This window comes from Heliangelus exortis, chromosome 2, assembly GCF_036169615.1.
Source record: "Heliangelus exortis chromosome 2, bHelExo1.hap1, whole genome shotgun sequence".
Classification (NCBI taxonomy): domain Eukaryota; kingdom Metazoa; phylum Chordata; class Aves; order Apodiformes; family Trochilidae; genus Heliangelus; species Heliangelus exortis.
The window spans coordinates 33,984,333-34,007,004 of NC_092423.1; the positions used below are offsets into that span (position 1 = coordinate 33,984,333).

The 22,672-nt window shown below is 39.7% G+C and overlaps 1 protein-coding gene across 2 annotated transcripts in view; it reads right to left on the minus strand.

Moving 5' to 3' along the window:
- Positions 1-22,309, minus strand: part of RARB (retinoic acid receptor beta) — a 327,800-nt gene extending 305,491 nt beyond the window's left edge. For both annotated transcript variants that reach the window (XM_071735483.1, XM_071735484.1), the window contains exons 1-2: positions 22,257-22,309; positions 12,447-12,527 (exon numbers count right to left, since the gene is read on the minus strand). The gene's annotated coding sequence lies outside the window, so the exon portion shown is untranslated. The remainder of the gene's footprint in view (positions 1-12,446; positions 12,528-22,256) is intronic.
- Between the last annotated feature and the right edge of the window lie 363 nt (positions 22,310-22,672).

Below are 22,672 nucleotides of genomic sequence, written 5' to 3' on the forward strand. Positions count from 1 at the left end.
GTCTCACTCCTGTGCAAGCAATGCCAACCATAGGAAAAAAAAAAATGGAAGTGAATTGGATGGATTAAACTGATTCCATTTTCAACCACCCTGGCCACAGTTTCCCAGGTAACAAAATAAGCCATCATTTGGCACAGTTTCTCTTTTCCATATTAAAAAAAAAAAAAAACAACAAACAACTTCAAACCCCTCAGCTGTCAGTTTTCAACTGAACCCTAATGTTACAGATTAACACCCTACCACAACAAAACATCCTGCACGTTCCTTTAAGGAAACAAACAAGAAGAAGAATGCAATGTTTCCAAGGAAGTTTTCCATTAGAAAACAAAAAAGCTGATTCCACCAGCATGGAATTAACTACATTAACCCAAATTAAAAAAAACAAAAATGCTAAAAAAAACCAACCACCATAGTCCTGAAGAGTAGGTCAAGGGAGAAAAACAAAGTGAAAAGTAACCAATAAATGGTTTCATGTTCGTTACCAATAAAATCTGCATTATACTGCTCAGGAACAAAAGTTTCATCGAAAGTGAAAGGTATAATTTAAAATTAACAGTGTGCATTACATTTGCAAAGCTGGTCTTTTTCTTCCAAGTAATAAAAATCTTTTAATAGGCCTAATGTTATGCAAAACTTGGTGGTTTTCTATTTTATAAAATTAATGTTAACTTTACTTATTTCTCATCTCTGGTCCTGAGCAACAGCTCATGACCAGAACAGGGCTGATGTTCAAGGCAATTTTCATACTTTAGGACACTCACTTTGGCCTAATTGAAAGGAAATGCTGCTTTCTGACATGATGAATTACCTTTTTGACATAACAGACAGGACTGTTGCTTCTCTCCAAGCTCAATCTTTATTTCATGGTCATTTTTATCAAATCAGTGCTGGTGGTGATACATCAAAATGCTTAGAATTTCAATGAAATTGTCACTACAAAGGTTTTCAGGCTTCAGCAAATTTTCTTGGGTTTATTGTGCCTGTGGTTTAGTCTCAGCATCTTTCTGTCAGGTTTTGCTGACTCCCCTGGGTAGCTCCCAGTAAGGCTTAACCTTCTTGGCAGTTCTGTGACTAGGGCAAGACTGGGGTGCAAGCAACCCTGTCCCACATTCTTTGCTTTCCTGATTTTCCAGCAATGAATGCAGCAAGCTCTAAGCTTGCAGCCTGATCCTGGGCACCATCCAGGTTGTATTGTATTTGTGACTATCAAACAATGGGTGGCTTTGTATTTTGTAGCAAGTTGAAAAGGCAGTTACCAGCTACAGGTTGGTAATAAAACCATATACATACACACACATATGTCCTGAAGCCATCTATAAATGTTTTTTATATTAGCTATGGTTATGTACAATACATGTTAGTTTAAAATTGTACAAACTATCTGTATTTAAAATACATCCAAAAATACACAAACACACACACACCTATAACACAACATAAATTGTCATTAGATATACTAAGCTGTTAAGAGGCACAAAACGTTAAGAGATACAAAAGCTGCATACTAGGTATTTGATCCTGTAAAAATTATATTTTCCAAATGATGGTACTTCCAGTAATTCTCTAAATAAATTTATATGGTTTTCTTCCTCTTAAAGAGCCCTTCCTCTCTTTTAATGTAACATTACAACATATTCAATTTCAAAACATGGTAACAGTGCACTGACTTTGCAGGAGTCAAATGATGATCTCCGATAGCTCATCTCTTACACATATGTACTGTTCTGCAAAGAAATTAAGCCAGATGATGCTGAATCAGTTTTCTGAAGCTACCATTTTAGAGAAGCTATGAAGAACTAAGGACAATATGGTTGCATAATTTTTAACAAAACAATATGGAACCTGATGCGATGCATTAATGGTCCATAATGTTATTGAGCAAGACTACAGGAGAGACACTTCACTTGCACTTGCCTGTCAGACAATTATTCTCTACTACTGCAATACTTCATGTGCATACTTCCAAGGAAGACTCATGAATGCACAGGTTCATTAAGGGAATGAGAGAATCGATTGTAAAATGGAAAAGGCCGAGTGAGGTCATATTTCAAAGAGATGAATATGGTACACTCCATTATGTTGTAATCAGCCTCTCTTTCATCCTAAGAACTGTAATAGTCTATCCTAATTTTCAAGAAAAAAAAAAAAATCTCACTGCCTGCATCGTACCTTCATCCCAAATACAGTGAGGAATTCAAATGTGCTGCAGGCAGTTTCCATTTACCATGGTCTTTGGAGCAGACAGTATTGATGTTGCTGACCATTTTTCTCCTTAATAAGAAAAACATTCAAATGCTACTAATATTGCTGCCTTGGCAAACCACATTTAATAGATGGGACTTGCCCCGTACATGACACGTAGAACATCAATCAAGGCTGAATTTTATTTCAATTTATTATGGTTGCTGTCTAAATGAAAAAATGCTTATATCGTTAAAATGTCGTATAATATAAATGTGCAAATGATGTAATCACCCATTTTGTGAGAAAATTCTGATTTTGATTAGAAATATCTATACAGTTGAACTTCTAAATATTTAATAAATGCAAAATCAAAAAAACACAAGCACATTAAGAAACCACAGTAATTGGTAGCTAGTTTTGTGCTCGATAGCTTGTGGTATCACAATTTTGTGCTTTCATGTTTAGAAAATGAGTTCATAAGGTATTCTCTTAAAATTATATGAGCTGCCTTTTTGTTAAGATCATCCAGAATAAATTACTTTAATCTTGACTTTATCCAGGACTCTCACATGTGTGGGGTTTTTTTCACATTACCAGCTATCACAGTTCTCCTCGTGCTGTCTCCAGACTCTGAACCCCACGGGGCCTACAAAAGCCCTTTAAGTTTCCACACCTAAGCAGCTCTGGGTACCACCATGATCCCTAAGGGGTAGAAGGCAACACCTCATATGAAAATAGACAACACTTCATTTTGTAATTGATCAGAAGTGTACAAACCTGTCCCAGTTGAAGAGGCAGAATTTCAGGCTTGGTTCAGTCCCGCTGGCACACAGGGCAACCAACCTTGCCTGGAGCTCACTGCCATGGTGGTTTCCTATCTGCTGCCTCCAGAGCTGCACAGTGCAAGATAACAGCAACAGATGGCCAGATCAACCCAATGGTTTCTAAACCTCATAAAACTGGCACATACTGCTTCTGTATTACTAGCATACAAATTATTATATAAATGTAATACTACCACCCTTTATAAGCAGCTGGCTCTTTCTGCTGTGTTCATTTGCCAATGCTCAAAAATCGAGAGCCTAAATGTACTGTAACACACCAAAGAACAATAAATGCTTACAAAATTTCATAAGCACAGAGCAGGCTAGGAAAAAATATTTCATATCAGTTTCTACTAGAAAACAAGAGTTTAGAATGAATCTGTAGACAGCTTCCTAACATTCTCTTTACATGGACTGAAGTATTTGAAACAGTTTGGACACAAAAAGCAAAAGACTGAACTGCAAAAATAGTCTCTCAGAACACAGAGGAAACCACGTTAAGATGTGATGAAGAGACAGGTAGTCACACACTGCATCACTTAGAGCTGCACTTCTGTCAGGTAACCACCACTAACACACAAGCATCTTTGATGAGAGGAAAGGCAGAAGGCAAGATTTTTGGCTCACACTACATTTTATCATGATCAAGAACTAAACAGCAATCTGAAGTTGGCATTTAAAACAAACCAAATGGATAAATAACTGGAAATCAAGGAAGTGTAGGAAAGCTATATGACAGATAAATGGGACTTTTATAGTTAGATATTGTAAAATTTGTCAGAATGTGTTTAAAGGAGAGCCAGTTAAATCACATCCTGCTGCAGCTGTCCAACTTAACAATTCAACTGTCCATATTAATTCCATTAAACAATTAGAAAAGAAAATCCAAAATATTATTACAAGTAGGTTTTGGTTGGGTTTTTTTGGGTTTTTTGTTTGTTTGGGGGTTTTTTGTTTGTTTTTTCCTCCAGGTTTAATATAAGATACAGTACTCTCAACTTCAAAGAGTGATGAATTTATACAAATTGTGTGTATTCACACCCTCAGGGCCACAAAGCTGTCATCCTACAAAATCTAAACTTCACTATACATTTCTGCAGACACCTTAAAAAGGAAAGAAAGGATTTTCTAGCAATTACAGACCTGGCCTGACATTTAAGAGATTTCAATTTAATAATTTTGTCTGCCAGACTTCCCTTCGTAATCCCAAAGAAAGTTATTTTCCTTACCCCAGTTTTCCTTCTTTAAAATGAAGATTGTTAAACACCTGCATCAAGCATGTTTTTAACCAAGGAGGGGAAATTATCTTTTTCTTCTGTATTTTTTTTTTTCATCTCAGGTATAAAGTCATCTGAAAACTCAGCCTTCCAAAGGCTTTGAATGTGTGCTGCTATGTATCTTGAAAACAACAACTGTATCTTGAAAACAGCATGCTGGAAGTAAACCCCTCATATGTTGCAGGTCTTAATGTCACTGGAGAGCCTTTCCTTTCAACACTACTGCTCTGTGATAAGATATAGAAGAATGAGCACTGGTGAAGTTAATAAATAAAATGCATTCATGGCCCATTACTTCAAATAACTTTACTATATAAATAGTCCACTCATAAAATAATGGCCTCAATTAACATTTAATTCTCTCACAATGCATTTGTTATGTACTGCGGGGATTAAAAGTTCTGCATGAATAAAACTATTCTAGAAGTGCCACAACTTACAAGAGAAGTACTGAAGTATTTTCCACTTGATTAGAAACTGTTCCTAGTCCTGTTTTTGTTTTTTTTACCCTCTCATCCTTCAGTACCAGGCCTCCTTGTACTAGAAGAATTATACAAACAGATACTCCACTACATGCTGAGGCTCCCAATCTGCCTTGCTTTGAAATTCAGAAGTACACCATTTGAAAATACATCAGTACACTCTGCACTACTACAGAGGAGAAAGCTAAGAGGTCCCTCCACCCTTGTAGTCCTGTAATTTTGCTCAGGAAGCAAGTGATGAGATTTTGCTGTGTAAGTGCATGGTTCTTTTTACAACGAGGTGAAATGAAAAAAGGTTTCTCAGACACCCTGGTCCTCATCAACTACAAAAATACCACTGCAGGGGAGCAGACACTTGAGAACAAGATCAAGGCAACAGTGGAAGAGTCTTTTGGACATTATGTGGATGTTCTGACCATATCACATGATACAAGGGCAGCTGTGATGCTTGTAACTTGATAAATCTAAATGTCATGTGAAAGACCTCCCCTCACTCAGCAATCTTAGTGATTTCCAAGCTAATGCATTCTCCTTTAGCACAGAAAATTAAGAAGTTAACTGGGAAAGAGAGTATCTTTGTAATATATGGTTGCTTTTATCCTGCAACACAATGACTGAGCATTGATGAGATGATAACTCAGTCAATTAATCAAACACCAACAAAACGCATTCTAACAATGACTGCCACATTCATGGTGTCATTTTAGGAACTGACTCCAGTCACACACAGATATTTTTTGTCCCATGGGTTTGACCTGAATCCTAATGAAATTAACTGCTAGAAGAAACGAAGCCAGTACAAGCTACCAGCTTTCAGGGCATGCTGCAAAACCTGCTGAAAAAGCAAACAAATGCTTCCTCAACAAGCCAGGAAGGAGGAAAGCCAGAAAGCTCCTGGAAATCTAAAATGGACCTCACTATGCTTTGATGAAGAAGTGCTTTGATGGTGAAGTGATGGATTTAAAAAAATATTAGGAGTTAGCATAAGATGGAGATCTGAATATAAAAATCTTGCCAGCACCCATTATCCTCAAAATGTGCTTAAGGTCATGTTAGGACTTCTGCCTGTGGGTTTGTCTAAAGCTTGAAAAAAATCTAATTCAAGGAAAATGAAAAAGAAGTGCTTTTCAGCTATTATTTTCTTGCAAGTATTGTCTTATTTTAAATTTATTGTTAATGCAGTATGTTAGGAGTTGTCCCTAATAAGCTTTGCATACATCCAAGAAAACTGCATACACTGACAAAGATGCTTCTGGTTTTGCACAACACATGGCTTTTCTTATTATATGTTCTCTCTTGAAAACTACTCCCTCACAAAATGAAAATTCAGCAGAATCACTAATAGCTTTCATATTTCAGTCTAATAGGTAGCGTGGCATTGCACTGCCACCCACCTTTGCTACAATATTGCACAGCACATTTAACAGACATTTGCTTCCCTCACACAGTCCTTATGTGCAGCTTCTGCAGGACCTTAGTATTAACAGTTAACGGAGTCTATGAGCATAAAGCACATTTATGAACACCTGCTAGAACATTTTATTTGCCTTAAGAGTTTTATTATAAGTTAAATTTTCTTGCTATGCTTTATGGGCCAAATCCTGGTACAGTTTTAGCCTAAACTCCTATTGATTTTAACAGGGCGCAGATTTGATTGCATGAGGGTCTCCATACAAATTCAATACAGCTTTAAAGAAAATGGGATAGCTGGTAAGCACAACAGTGGACAGAAAAAGCTAGTGCCTAGCAGCTTTGAAAAAACCCAGTGAACTCAGCCTTCAAACAGAATAAATAAATCATAAACCCCACGCCCACAAAATCTGTAACCCTCGCATCGTATTACAAAAATCCACTGACTCAGAGGGTGAAAGTGCCAAGCCACGCAGGCATCCCACCCACAAAAGCCTACAGCCTCCCATGCCTTGGTGGGATGTTCTACCATCAGCTACTACTTAGATCTCTCACCGATTACCAAATTACCCATTACCAAAACCTTTGTGCTTTGTTTTAAAGTTTCCAAAGGCAAGAATCTGGCTACATCTTCATCCATTTCCTCCACTGACATGTCCAGAGAGTCATGGTCCTCCACAACAACACCAGACAGCCTGGAACAAAGCACACAGACCCAGAAGGTGTAGCTGGGAAACCATGCAAGGAAGATATTGCAGCTGAAGCCATGCCAGTAGTCTGACTGTTCCGGAGATGTTCTCTCCAACTGTTTCTGAGATGTCTGTAACACTGCCACGAGACTGAACACAACTACACACAAGCGAGAAACACAGCTTGTCAACAGCTTAGCAAGAGGCAGTAACAGAGGACTCCACAAAGCCTGCTTGGAACCTCTCTGGGAAAACTTAGCCTCACTAGAAAATACACAGACACTACTTTGATCATTGCTATATAAAGCCCTAAAATAGGGAAGACAGACAGCTAGTAAATAGTAGAGACTATGACAAAGCCACTTCTGTCTCACGAAAGCTTGACAGTAAATACTTGATTCAATGCATACTATTAAGCCCTCCAAAATCAAAACAATTATAAAAATGAAATTATAGACACAATGATAAATGGCAACGATGAAATGTTAACAGATCTAGCACCATACACAAAAATCATTGATTTTCTCTGATTACTACTTAGGTGACCAGAGTGTATGAGGTCCTACTTGCCTGCTTGCTCTAGATTTTATTAATGCTCCAATATCAGACACCCAATTTGGAAATCAATGCTTACTTCATCATTTTTCTCCAAAGGATTCTATTATTCACAATTGATTTAACAGAAATGAAAGGCTTGCCATTAACAAGAACCAGCTGCTGACATTTCTTAGATGAATTATTGAACTTCTAAAACTGAATTAACTTAACCATCAACAAGACTTATTGTGTGATGTTTCTCATACCAAAGTCAGTGTATTTATAATTACAGAATCAAGCAGCAGAAAGCAATATCTTTGCCACCTCCTTAAACACCCACCACATACTCCAAGTAAAATTTAACATTTGCAAAGATGCAAATAGGTATTATGACCAAACACAGTCAGTGGAAGCTTAGTGTCTGACTGCCTTTTTAGACTCTTAATCTTCTTCATCTTTATAAAACTGAAAGATACAGGTCATTCCAAGCTTCAAAAAGAAAGAAATAAAATTTCTTGCAAGTTCTCTCTTTTGCCAACAGTCAAGAGATCCACAGAGAAATGGTGCTAAAAATCTTGATTGTCAGCCACCACCCAGCTGCACTTGTCTCCAAACAGCTCACTGCTCAACACGTGAGGACTTGTGCTAAACAATCTGCTTTCCTGTAGTGGCATACCAACAACAACTGCCCAGCTAGAGAACACTGCAAATCTTACTAGACTTGTTCCTCAACTATACAACCTGGCTGAATATATTTTCAAAGTGCTACAATGAAAACAACTGCCTCCTTTAGCATTCATTACACTTGAAGAGCTCAGCTTGATTATCCTTACCTTTGTAACCACTCTGAAGACTTCAGCTCAAGACGAGGGTGCAATCTATTCAGAAAGTTACCTGGACTAGTAATGCTCATTTCTGCCTTCCTTTTATGGTGGAAAGATGATGCAACATACCTGTTCATTCCTTTTCACACAAGGCAAAAGTCAACAACTGCCCCAAATCACTACAGCCTTTTCTCAAAGCCCTCAGTGAAACTGACTGCACACTGCTGGAGTCAAAACTACTGGGCCTTTTTTACTAGAGTTGGTGTCCAAGGAAGATCCTCTTAAAGCAAACCAATCTCTCCTTAAGTACTGCATTTCTCCTTCCCAAACCTCTTCATCTGTTTTAACCTCTATCTTTCTGGAATTAACTTTTCAAAATTCTGCTTACATTGGATGAAAAGTTTTAAAATTAAGGAAATAGGGAATGAGAGAAGCCTGACATACAGAACCTCCAAACTCATAAGCATCACTATCTTAGGAAAACAGGCCAAGAATCACAGAATTGTGATTACGCTGAAAATATTTAGGTGCTAAAATTTTTCACTCTGCCTTTTCTCTATAGAAATGAAATGGAAGCTGACTGGCCATAAATAAAGTCTGGTTAAATTTGATACCTGGATAAAACACGTCAGCAAATACACTATAATAACTCTTTTTTAAAAAGACTTGGACACTGGTAGATTTCCTGCCTTACTTGCACTCATTTTTTCCAGTATTTCCCACATTGCGAAATACCTCTTCATGCTACAAAGCACAGATTGCAAAAGCGGTCCTAGTGGTTCCAATGGGAGTAATGTGGCTAGCATTTGGCATTCAACAAAGTTTCCATTTCTACACAGGTTTCATTTATTTTTCAGTTTAAAAATAAGACCATATTTTGGCATGTAACTAGAGCTGCTCCTACATCGCAAAAGAAATAACGCTGCTGGCAAGCCTCAAAGCTGTTCGCGACAAAACTGTGTTGGCAGAACTTGCAGAAAACTTCTTTTTGACTAGAGGCAGAATTCAACAGCAGCATAAATGGGAGAAGCTTCACTGAAATCAATCATGTTCATGCTTACTTGTTTTGTGGGTCAGAATCAATATTAAGTTTACACAATGCAAATATATTTAGCCGTCATGGAATTTAAATTCTGTTGAACAAATTCTGTTTGTTTTCTAATGTATATAGAAAAGTTTGCATTGAATTCTATGATCATTCTTCTGTGAACAGTTTTTTCCTCATACACAACTGCCACCCTGCTATAGTTACTAAATATCTTGACCATGCCATGCTCATGTCTTAATGTACATTCATCCAGTTGAGATGCCTACTGGTTAGGGTACGATGAAATTAGTTACGACGCTGTATGTATGTGTGTGTGTGTATATATATATATCTATATCTATACATATACATATATGTGTATATATACACACACACATATATGTATATTCCTGCACCAAAGAAAGACATATAAAAAAAGAACATAAATCTGATATTTCACAACTTCTGAGGGCTTGATTTTGCAATCTACTTTCTAAAATACCTTTTTTTGCAAGTCACACCCAAGGTTTTTTTAAAGGGTGAATAAGTTAACTAATGTACAGCAGTGCTCCTTCAACACAGATCACAGCAAGATTTGATTCTAAACTTCACTATAGCACACACAACCATGAAAGTACTCAGGTACCCGAACATAGGTTCTCATGCCCTTGGATATCCAGGATACAGTTGAACGATGGATGCAATGAAGAACTTACAAAGAAACCTGCACCCTTTCCAAGCAGCTGTTGAAAGCAAGTGAATTGAGTACTTCTTGCCAGAAAGAGAGAGAAAACTGTGAGACAGTGCTATCAGGCTGCTGAGGTAAGCTTATGGGTTTGAGGAATGGGTGACACAAAGAGATTCTTTTTTCACCTCCTGCCTGGGAAATGCAGATTGTTTTTACTTACTGAGAAAGTAGAGTGGGCTACAGGAACATTGAATCAGCTACCAAAGCCGGGCTTCAACAGATACATAGAAGCACGATAACCAAAAATCTAGCATTTTCCAATGGGTACTGTTCTTCCCCTTCTTCAGTGGCTGTGTGAGCCCAGCTTTGGGATAGCTTGATTTTGGTAAGGTGAGAACCTCTTCCTAATGAACACAGGCTAGAGAAGAAAACTGATTTTTAAGCTTCCATATCTTAGATCTCAACAGATGTACACTGGTTTAGGGAGGAAAAAAAGAGGCATTGACATTGTTTGAGAACTATTATCCTGCCAAATACCAAGATGTGCTGCAAACAAAAGAGGTGTAAGATCGTCTCAAAGGAAAAAAAATACAGTAAATATTTCTAAAGCCAAGTTCTAAGCACAGGTTACTTACCCTACGGTTAACTTAACCTTCAATGTAGTTGTTCAAATACTGGATTAAAAAATTCAAGTGTTTTGCTGAGCTTTTTTTCTTTTAAACTGTGCTTTTTAAACCTGTTATACTGAAGATAAAAAGGGCAAAGAAATATAGACTGATTTATTTAGCTCCAGATTTGTAAGACTTTGTATCCGATGTACCACAATGAACAAACTACTTCAAATAATTCATCTAAGTATATTTGCAACACTTGATTGTAAATTTCAGGCTGCTTAAACATAAGCTTTCTCTTCAATAAAATGTAACACTTATTTTATACATCAATTGACTTAATTCAACGAGAAGAAAGAAAGCTAAGTGATGATTATTATATGCTCTGCAAATTAATGTTATTGATTTGACCACAATTCTAATTAATACATTGATCAGATAAGAGTTGGAGCTACTTTAGGACTGAAATGCCACCCAGAGTTCTCACTGAGAATAAATTACGCATCACAAAAATCATCAAATCTTCAGGAATTCAAGGCAAATTTGCTAATGAGTATAGGAAGACATGATAATATTTTTATTTCCACAATGGAAATAATGCACTACAGGTGTTTCAGAAAGACTGATTTTTTTCAAAACAAGCAGTCTCTCTCTTTCCATATGCTACCAAGTCTTACAGATGCACATTTTTATTTAGGCTAAATCATGCCTTACGGGACACACTTACAAGGAAGAAAGGAGGACACACAACTGGCATTTGAGACATATTGCCAGTGCAAAGCTGCCAAAAGCACACAGCAGGGAACATGTTTTGGCTATCATGAGCAGAATAAGCATGCACTCCTTAACCACTGCCAGCTGGCATTTGTTTCCAAATACAGAACACTCACTAGGCAGTTTGGAGACTGGACATACTGCTAGCCTTAAACTATGCTCCCACAAAATTGTGCTGCTGAGATACCTCATTAGCCATGCCTGTCTCCTAGCTTATTGCCAAATGAGAAAGACTGAATGACACCAAAAATCATACATTTCTCCCTATGCACAGAAAAACACTTAAAGTATACCCTAACCTATTTCTGTGCTTACGGCAAGACAGCGATTTTAAGTGTGTAGGAAGGAGCTTCTGCCAGCATATCAAGAAGCAGAAACACTGTCACTACTCCATCATAAACAGATCAAGAAAGTGGAATCCAGAGACACAGAGTTCTAAGGAAACACAGCAATGAACAGCAAGAGTGGCTGGCACTGTGATTATAAACTATACTATCATGTTTAATATAACCTCTAGCAATCCTCACAACAGAGATGCTTCCTGCTTTATGTGCTGGGGCAGACTTGTGGGTAGAAGATTAATGTCCCCCTCCATCTGCTAATGACTATATAGGCCCCCTGGGCTTTGCACCAAGGGTACTTTGCCCTTAGGATGAAACAGGAAATGGGAATTTGTGTTCATTTCTACATACATCTACTACTTCCAGCAACACTCCCAATTGCTAAATGTGTATTATTTCAACTTTATCTACCAAAAACATATTTTATCACAGTAGTTCAACCGTGATTCCAATTAGATTTTCAAAGAGATCAGTTAAAAGGAGAACAAACCAACAGGGGGGCACTTTTCACTTTTAAAGTGCTTACCTGACACAGTCTGCATCAGTATCGTCCCTGCAAGTGCTCTATTCATTAACTTTTCACTACATTTTCAAAGTGACTCCACTCTTTTGGATTTACCTTTCTCTATCACCAATAGCCTGCTGTCACGGACCAAGCAACTCTGAGGATAGAAACATACCAGAAACTGCCACACAAAAGAAAGGGTACTAATTAAACCTTGTGTTTCCTTTAAGGGATTCTGTGAGTGGAATTTTACTTACCCCCCTGTAACTGTACCTTTGCTACTGAGAACTGGAGGCAAGTTGGAGGGAACTTGACACCAGGGCACTCTTGATGGACCTAAGTCAATTTGACATCCTGGAAGAAGAAGGGAAAAGAGCAGTTACAAAGTGAGGTGTAGAAGGAATAAGGCAAACATACTCATCGTAGTAACGATATTCCAGGCAAAATCAGGGAAGACCTTAATGCTATCTCCAGTATCCATGAATGAGAAATGAAAACCAGAGTATTACTTCACAGAAGTCTGGGAATGTGGGTGTCCCAGATTCATGACTTTAGAGGTCTATTACAACCACAACGATTTTGTGATTTGGTGACATGCTTCCTTTCTTTCTCTTCCCACTGAACAGCCCTATCAATCGCAACACTGACCCTCTCCTCTGTTCTACTCAAGGAAGAATTAGATGCCCTAGCAAAAATTCCCTGTCAAAAATGCCCTGTCCCAAGGCATTTCCAGGGCCTATCAACTGTGTTTGCACCAACACTGAACACACACAATTAACTTCTCCCAGTTTTTTCAACTTAACTTTGTAAAAAAAAAAAAAAAAAAGCTGAAATACCTTTGCAGTTGAACCACCAACGAATGAAAATTCTATCCTCTTTTTAAAAGAAGGAACGTGTCATTTCGATAACATGACCTCTAGCAATGCTTTTGATCCAAGCAGACACTCCTTCTGTCAACCCACTTTTGCCCAACAAGACACATAGGACAAGAGAGAAAGAAATCAAGAGAGAAAAAGGGAAAAAATAAAAGAAAATAAATGTCTGTGCACTGCCCTTTTTTTATAGTCTGCAGAGAATTGCCTGGTCTTGGATAGACTCTCACAGAGTGCAGAAACTGAAGCCACAAACAATAATTTGTATTTCTCTCTCATATCAGCAGCACTACAAAACAATGAGTTGAAAACTAGCAAACTGCCTGTGTCTAGCCTTTAGTGTTCCAAATACTACTTTGAAAATGCTTTGTTATCAGCTACCCAAATCAGTAAATACTCAAAGATACACACCTAACACTGTTAAAATTGATTGTAAAATCCAACCAAGAAACCCAAACTGATTTTGTATAAAACAGCAGATCTGTCACCAAAGCTATTTGCACATCACTATCTCATTAGAAGCAGCAGAGCTGCTCTTGTACTTTTAATCTAGTGGTATCTGGCCTTTTTCTTATGCTTCCTCAGGAGCAAACCATGCATTTGAGCTTTCACTTAAAAAATTAAAGAAATCAGCTTTCTCTTTTCCAAGTGTACAATGCTGAAAAATGCATAGAATCATGGAATACCAGGTCAGAAAAGAACTCAAGGATCATCTGATCCAATCTTTCTTGGCAAAAGAATGGTGTAGACAGGATGGCCCAGCACCCTTGACTCCTGTTGAATCTTGAAAGTGTCTAGTGTTGGGGAATTCACTGTTTCCCCACTGAATATGTTTTAAGTAAGTACACAAACCAGCCAAAAGTGATAAAAAAATCACTAGTATCTCACAATTACTAAGTCACTCTCAGCCATTTGGAAGGCTTAGAGTTGAAAATCTCAAATATCAATGCTAAAGAATTAAATATATAACGTTGAGAATATGAAAGACAAAAGCAAGGCTCAAGAAGGTACGGGCCAAATGAAAAAAAATTGCAGTTTCCCTGTTGGGTGTACAAGATAAGAGTATCTCCTGCTCAAAACCCTTTTGAGAAAAAGCCTGCTCTCCTTAAAATGCCTCTTCCATTCCCACCCTGTGGTCTGTATAGGTAGGAAGCCCCTGCAGAGCAAAGCCACTGAAGTCCGTGCATCCTACAGAGAGAAGACAGCACTCATTCAGTCTTTTATACAAACCCATTGTACCCCTGCAGAAAGGGCACACACAATCCAGCCCACAGAGAAAATACAGCAGCCTAGAATGATGGTAACTATGTACACTGCTGCAGCATTTATATCTATATATAAATATAGATATACACACACATACATACTGTCTCCAACAGCCTTTCTGAAAAGCTGAACAAGAGTCTTAACTTTGAGCTTGGATCATAGCTAGCATATTTTACTCAACTAACGGTAAAAAGCATTTCATGTCAGTTGAAAAAAAAAAAAAATAAAAAAAGCCAAACAAAAAACCCACAACAACTTTATTTTGGTTTTGCTGGAGGTGGAGCAAAGGAGTTATATTCCTGCTTTCTCTCACAAGTAAGCAAGTATGCATATTGACATAGAATAACAACTAAATTTATTCTCACCTACTGAATTTTCCAGTTTGAACATACAGGCATAAATATATGAAGTTCATGTTATTTCAGTAAGATACTGCTTGGATGAATAATGCTGGAGGAATTAAATTCACATAACATACACTATTTGGTCATCCCTAATGTGAGGAAAAACTGAAGTCATATTAAGGTGATATCTATGGGTATTTCTGATGAGATCATTACCACCTCACACAGACACCCAAGACAAAAAATGCTGGTATTTGGTCTGTCTTAGCACAACATTAGCTTTGAGAAATATGAAATGACTGAGAAAAATGACACATCTCATATTCAAGCTGTATATTACAAAAAGCAAATGCACAAATGTGATGCCACAACTAACAGAAGTGAGCCACTCCATCAACAAAGAGTTGGAGCATATCAGCACATCAACATCACATCAACAAACAATCCTGGGGAGCTCCATTAGTCACTCTACCAAAAAAAAAACAAAAAACAAAACACACCACCAACAAAAAACCAACCAAGCAAAAAATTGTTCTATTATACCAAACTCTTAACAGCCATTTCAAATTTAATATGTGTTACAAACCTTTCTAGACTTGTTATGAACTCACCTCCAGCAACCACAGCCAAGACTACCACCTGAGGTGCCATATGTTTATTTGTCAGTGCTATCCACAAAACATGGAAGCAAGACTGAGATGAGCTGGGGCAGCAGCCACTACAGTGCTGAAGCACTTTGTCCCACAGAAAGTTTAAACTTGTTGCCCTTTCACACGCTCTTTACAAAATTTTTTTTTATTCTAAGTTATGTTGGCCATAAGTACCACACAACAGGCTACTCTGACCCCACAAACAAATTGCTCTTCCTTTCTAAGAATATAAATTAAAAGCGTAAATCCTCTGATATTTATTTTCTCAGGGGGAAATCCTTTTACAGAATCAGAATAATTTAGGCTGGAAAGAACATCTAGAGGTATGTCCTCCAATTCCCAATCAAAGCAGTGCCCATTTCAAAGTTAGATCAAGTTGGTAAGAGTCTTATCCAGGCAAGTTTTCACATCTCCAAAGGGAAATCCTGTAACCCCCAGAGACCCCAGGTCAGAGCTTAACCGTTTTCTATGTTAATTTTTTTTTCTAACACCCAGTTAGAATTTTTCTTTTCCATTTGTGATTACTCCACCTCATCCTTGCTCAGTAGACTTCAGAGAAGAGCATCTCTCTCTCTCTGCTCTGGAACAGCCTATCAGAAAATGGAAGGCAGCAATTCACAATCTTCTATTCTCCAGGTTAGGCAAACCAAGATCCCTCAGCATCTCCCTCAATGCCATGTGCTCCAACCCCCATCAACCTGAGCAGCCCTCCCCTGGGCTCTCTCTACTTTGACCCTACCTTTCTGGCCAAAGACTGGACACACCATTTTTCCAGGAACAGCCCTGTCAAAAGCAGTAGTCACCCCACTTGACTGCATAGCCACACTTGGTAATATAGCTCAGCATGCCATTAGTCTCCATCACTGCAAGAGAACACTGCTGACTTTGATTCAAAGCTGCTTTTTAATCACTATATACTTCTATTCCTGCAACTCCCCTGCCCTAAGATTAAGGAGTTGTAAGAAAAAAAGTGGTGTGGGTGGGCATTAAATAGCCATTAGGCAATACTACAACACAAACAAGAAGTTGATGTTGTAGGTAATATTTCTTCCAAAAAACTTACAAAGAAGTGGGGTATGATCTTACAAGCCACAGAGGTCAACTTAAATTTTATGTGAGAAAGAATGGCAATACCCCAAATCTTAAAAGCAGCAAACTTGCAAATCAGTACAGGAAAACTGAAAAGTACTCTTTTTCTAACAATTTTTTTAAAGAGAAATATTTTATCTAAAATATCAATATCTACTGATGGATTAAACAAGGTAGCTGCTCCGAGTTAAAACTCCTTGAACTTTTTATGAAAATGCAACAAAGCCTTTCACAGATTTCACCTAGATCCTACTGCAGTGCTTTATAGGTGACATACAGGGCAGCATTGGTTATTTCATTTTCTGATCTGAAGGCAAGTTCATCTGAGGACAACCTCAGAGGAGCAGCACAAAGGATTCAACAGGAGAATGCACTGCTTCAGGAGTGGAATCTCAGATCACCTAAACACAGATCTCCCCGGAACAGCAGTTTTTTGGGTTTTTTTTTTTTTTTTTTTACACTGACCAAAGAAATATCTACATTTAAAGAAAACTGAATGTGGTTCACATCGCAGCTATACAACTTCCTCCAGTTGACTCCAAAATAAATAAAAGACATATGATCTGTAACATCCTTTGACTTTTCTTTGAACTCCAGATGGAAAGCTTTCAAAAGCAGGATTTTTGTACTAGTTACTCCTAAGGTTTTTGCTAAATTAAATTTCCAAACAGTATCTAATGCTACAGTACTTGAATGTACCGATAACATGGGCCAGAACACCCCCTCTTACAGAAAAACCAATTTCTCATCATTATTTTTGAGACCGGGTGTACTGCATTGCTTTGATGAAATGAGCAGTATGTGCCTCTCACTCAAGAGCATTAATTCCAAAGCATTTACAGAGTCTGGAAATAGGCTAAAACAGATATAAGAGAGAGGAAATAGATGCAAGAAGAGGAAGATGTGTTACCTTTATGGAGAGCAATGTTCCTTGCAAGGCAGGGCAAAGCTTGCTTGTTTCAATCAATGACCTAAGGAAGACAGGATTCTATACAACTTCATAGGATGCTCCCCATATGCAAGAATGGGTTTAATAAAGATTCAATTTATCGTTTATTTAAAGTTTGTCTTCTGTTACTTTGCTACACATTGCTGCCACAGGGAGCAGCTTTTTCCTATCTGTCCAGATAAGAGTTAGCTCCTCCAGAATCGTGACTGCCAAATACTCCAACAACAATCAGTAGCCCTGGACCTTAAGATCACGTTGTACAGGTTCAATACTTGCCCTCTTAGCAGTTGCAGAACTGCCACCCCGGAGCACGAGACATGTTTTAACATAGAGAAATAGACATGGAAATGTTTATAGACATGCACCTGTATATTCATTTCTTTAAATTGCATAGGAAGTATAAGCAGAATTCTGCAGTTTAAAGGCACATTTAATAACAATGACACAGGTGTCTTTAATATTCCACACCCATGACAGAAATGCCATGGTCAGCTAACCAGAGCCGTTGCATGGCAGTAACACCAAAGGCACCTTTTAGTGCATGTGCTGCAATGACGGCAGTTCACGTGCATCCAGCCCCACAAAATGCCCCATGCCAACTTCCCACACCAGCCTATTAAACAGGAGGCAAGATGCAGCACTGTATGAAAAGTAAGAGAGAGCCCCTGTACCCAGCATGAAAGCATACATCAGCATGGGATCCAACTCAGGCCTGAAGTTTTACACATGACCTGGAAAGGTTTTGCCATCACTTGTCTAATAAGAAGCACAAAAGTCACTCTATGTGCACAGCTTTTTAAACACCTCCAAGACTTTTACTCCTCCAGGTTTGGGGTTTTTTGCCCCCTTGATCCTATCCTCTCCATTGAGCAAACACAGACCACCTCCAGAGGACCATGCTAATTAGCAACAGCTTGCACTCCATATTAAAAACAAAAATAGCCCCCAAAATCTAGTGAAAAAGGAAACTGAGTGAGCTCATATGCATTTCATCATCTCATTAATATTGCCATATTTTAACTATATCCAAATAATTCTAGTTCTGATCAGCAGACTTACCATAATTGCTGAAAAATTATGTCATAAATTAGATGAGTGACATGGTAGGGTCCATCGCCCTACAGGCTTGTTACACAGAGCTATAAAAATATATATAGCTGTAATCAAAGTTGACAACAGTAAGCTCACTGTGTCAGGATAAAGAAAGAGGTGAATGGTGAGAAAAGTTAGGCTGGTGTAGAAAATAAACTCAAAACGTCCAAAGTATTACTTTAACAAACTACATAAATATTTCATAAAATAAAGGGGCTTTTACTTTCATTTACATGAGTAGCTCCTAAGAAAAACAAGCAAACAAACAAACAAAAAGGTACTCCTTATAGGTAAACATCTATGCTACAAATTTTCTACAGTTTCCTGTATTTCATAACCATTTGGCATTTTCCCAGTGGGCCTAATTCTATTTTTTTTTTATGTCTATGCTTCCTACACATTCAGCATTTTCGAATTTATCTACCTTGCATACAAACTAAACTGTAGATTATAGGGGAAAAAAAGTTAAAAGACTGAGACTATTAAGTATTTCCCAGTATTGCAGCAAATGTGATAGGGCACATTGTTCTGAAAGACAGAAATGTATTTAAGTTACATATCATCAGTATTTTGGGACTCAGAGATCATCTGCTGTAATACTGAATATTTAATTAGAACACAACCAACAAAGATGCAAAATTTGACATTATTTTTACCCCAATGTCTTGCCTAAGCTTTAAGAATAGTTTATACTTACAAGATGCATTGTAACAGGCTGCATTATTATAATTAAGATTAGTTAAGCTATATTAGGGAATTTCAATAAGTAGTGTCTAATAACTAATGTATAAACAGGGAGAGACACATTGATATTGAAAGACAACATATTTAATGCAGATAACTTACAGAGTTCAGTGCTGCAAGATACTACTTAAACAACAGGCAAGAATATACTAAAGTCTCATGTGTAAAGTAACTGTTAGCTGAGAAGGGTTAGAAGAAACTTCTACTATGACAAAAAGCACATCAAAATTCTCACAAGACTTTGATGCCACTGGCCAGATCCCACCGAGAAGTGGCAGCTTTTTAAACTGTTGCTGATAACACATAACAGGAGATTCATGCCCTGGGGTGCAAAGAAGTGGAAAACTAGATCTTTTTTCTTGAAAATTCTGGGGTTTCATACAAGAAACACAAGAATTAGAACAGATCTGGTTGAACCTGCTTGCAGCCGTGACTTTACACACAAGTAAATCCACAGACTTCACTACATATCTCTCCCACCATATCCACAGAGATCCAAGTGTGAAAATAGATGAACCCCTTCAGGCACATCTGGCTCAAACTCCTACTGAACACACCTGCCGGCAGCTCATAATTGGGAATTTGCTATGATAACTCATTTCAGCCTATGGAAACATGGAGATGTGAGAGAATACTGAATCTTTTACACCTCGCCCACACTAGACACCCATTACCCCTGAAACAAGCAAGTACCCTTTCATCAATAGAACTATTCTGCTACAGACACAAACAAAACTACTTCATCAGAAAACCAAATCAGCATGATAGTGAAGCAGTCCTTGGTGGTGTCACTCCTTCTACCTGGTGTGAACCCGATTTTCAAGTGTAACAGAGATGCTTTATCACAGTGCTGTTGGGCTGAATGAGCCTGAAAATGCAAATGGAGTTCAAGACCCCTCAGGTCTGCAAGAAGATGCAGAAGAGAATCAGACAATATACAAGGTACCCCAAAATACACCCATCTGCTTTGCAGTCAGCTTTTGCACTTTTCCTAAGCACTCTTAGTCACAGAGTAATAACAACCTGGGTTGAGGCAGATCCTATACCAGTAAACACATTCAAAACACAGCTATACAACTTTATAAGAACACTTCCTGCAAACTTTCATCTAGAAAAATGCATTTCATTGGAAGGTTACCCACATAAAAAGCTCAGGATCAACCTTCTCTGATCATTAAATCAGATGCAGACAGATGCTGACACATCAAGCTCTTACCCAGGGCTTGGTTCACAAAGAAAAGATTTAGTATTTCACATCAAAACCAGCTTTCTCGGTTAAAAACAAAAACAAACAAAAAACCCAAACACAAACCTTGAATGCTCTTATTTTAAGAGCAATGTTTTTTTCAGTTTTGCTTCCAGCTCTTCCTAAATTATGTTAACCAGAACTGCAAACAAGTGATGTCCACATAGCAACTTCTACCACAGTGGCACAATTGGTCTAAATTTACATCGACACCACTTTACTGTAATTCAGCTTCTTCTACATGTACAGGCTCTTGTGCCAGGTATTCGTCAGTTAACCATAATGTCATACATTATCAACCTATGCTTGCTAAACTTCCTCATGAGAACTCCTCCAAGAATAAAAGACAAAGAGCAGTCTCAATCAGTTTCCTCCTTGGGCTATTGCTCTATCATCCTGGTGGGCACTCTTTGGATCCAGAGTAGTCCCCGGACAACGCTATTTTGTGCTGCTCCATTAAATGTTTTCTTTTCAGAACTCATGCTATTATTTCCTGGCTGCCTTCAAAGTTTGAAGTTAGACTGCACTATGGACTAGACAGGCTGCAAGTGATTTAGCCCTTTGTATTTCAGATCACATGTAACTTGCTAAAATGCTATTAAAGCACGTCTCTGCCAAAGGCAAAACACCAGCACCATTAAAACCAGCAAAATTCTGCCACAGATTCAAATGACCAAACTGTCACTCTAAATAGAAACAAAAACGTACCACGAGAAAGTACCACGACTGCACGAACAGCATTCACATCACACCCTTGTAGCTGAGCCTGAAATACAGACGCACAGCTGAGTCTCCACACTGTATCTGCCAGATGTTTATCACTGCCGGCAGCAGAAGGATTCCTGCAGACCCTGCCCGCCAGCCCCACTCACCCTGAAGCAACCCCTGCTCCAGCCACCCAGCTCACGGCCACCCAGTCCCAACAGGAGCCCTCACTCAGCACGGCACGGAGGTCCGACGGCTCTGGAACGGGATTTCCCTTCCCAAAGGAGCAGCAGAAGAGCCGCCCCTCGCACGCCTTCCCGGCCATTCCCCGCGGTGTTTAGGTGTACAACTATTCAACACGCACAGCGATGAAGTAAGAAAGAAATCCGATGTACGCTGTGGCGCTGGCGGCACAGGAATTTCATTCAGCAAAGCTCACCATCGCTACGATTCTGCTTTTCATACTCTGAATCACTTTTACACCAAGAGCTGCCAAGATGCCAAGACCCATTAGCTTTTTTTTTTTTTTTTAAGCAAATCTGTAAACATCGGCTTTTTTTTTTTTTTTTTTTTCGTCCGAAATAACTACTCATTCACGCGAACGACGGTAAACAGGGCAGCAAAAGACAGCTCGGCAGAGAAGCTTATTTTGCCCCAGCTCCAAGCTGTCAAGGGTCCCGAGCACAGTTCGGCGCTTCCTACCTACGACTTTCTACCCTCAAATCACTCCCTGACGACGTCTCGGCTTCGCTTTTGTCTGCGAAGAAGACAGAACGAAGCACCCCAGCGCTAACGCGGAGTCACAACCGCTATTGGGCTGAAATACCACAGTACCACCGCGCCGCCGGCCCGCGTCTCCCCCCGCCGCCGAACCCGGGCACCCTGCGATGTCAGTGCCGCTCCACGCACGCCCAAGCTCGTCCCGTAGTCGGGTCGGGGCAGCGCGGCCCCCGCACGGGCAGCTACGGGCGGAGAAGCGGCGGCGGCGGGGGGGGAGGAGGAGAGGAGGAAAGGCACCGCGCCCCACTCACTTTCCCGTCTCTCCCCTTCCCCCCCCCCCCCAACCTCCCCCGCCAGGCAGGAGGACAAACCCTCCCCGGTGCCACGGCCGCTGGCTCCGCTTTACCTCCGCAGCCTCCCGCTCCCGCCGCCGCCCCGCCAGTGCAGACGGCAGCGGCGGCGGCAGCCCGGGACCCCCCCCCCTCCGCCTCTCCCCGCCCCGCCCCGCCCCCTGGCGGGGCCGCCGGGGGCTCGCGCGCCCCCTTGCCGTGCGCGGGTGAGGGTTGGGGACGGGGCGTGGGGGTGCGTGTGAGGGGAGCGGGGAGAGGAACCCCCTCCGCCATTTTGCCCCCTCTGCATCCCGGCCAGGGGCTCTGTGGCGTGGGCAGGTGTGGGGCGGGGAGGGAGTGGGGCGCAGCAGCCCCCTAGGCTCGCCCTCGCCCTCCCCCCCCCGGTTCAGTCAGCGTGTGCTCAAATGAGGAACGCAGTCCCGCCCGGCCTGAGGAGCCGTCCCCCCCTCGGTCCCCGTTTCTGCCAGGCGGC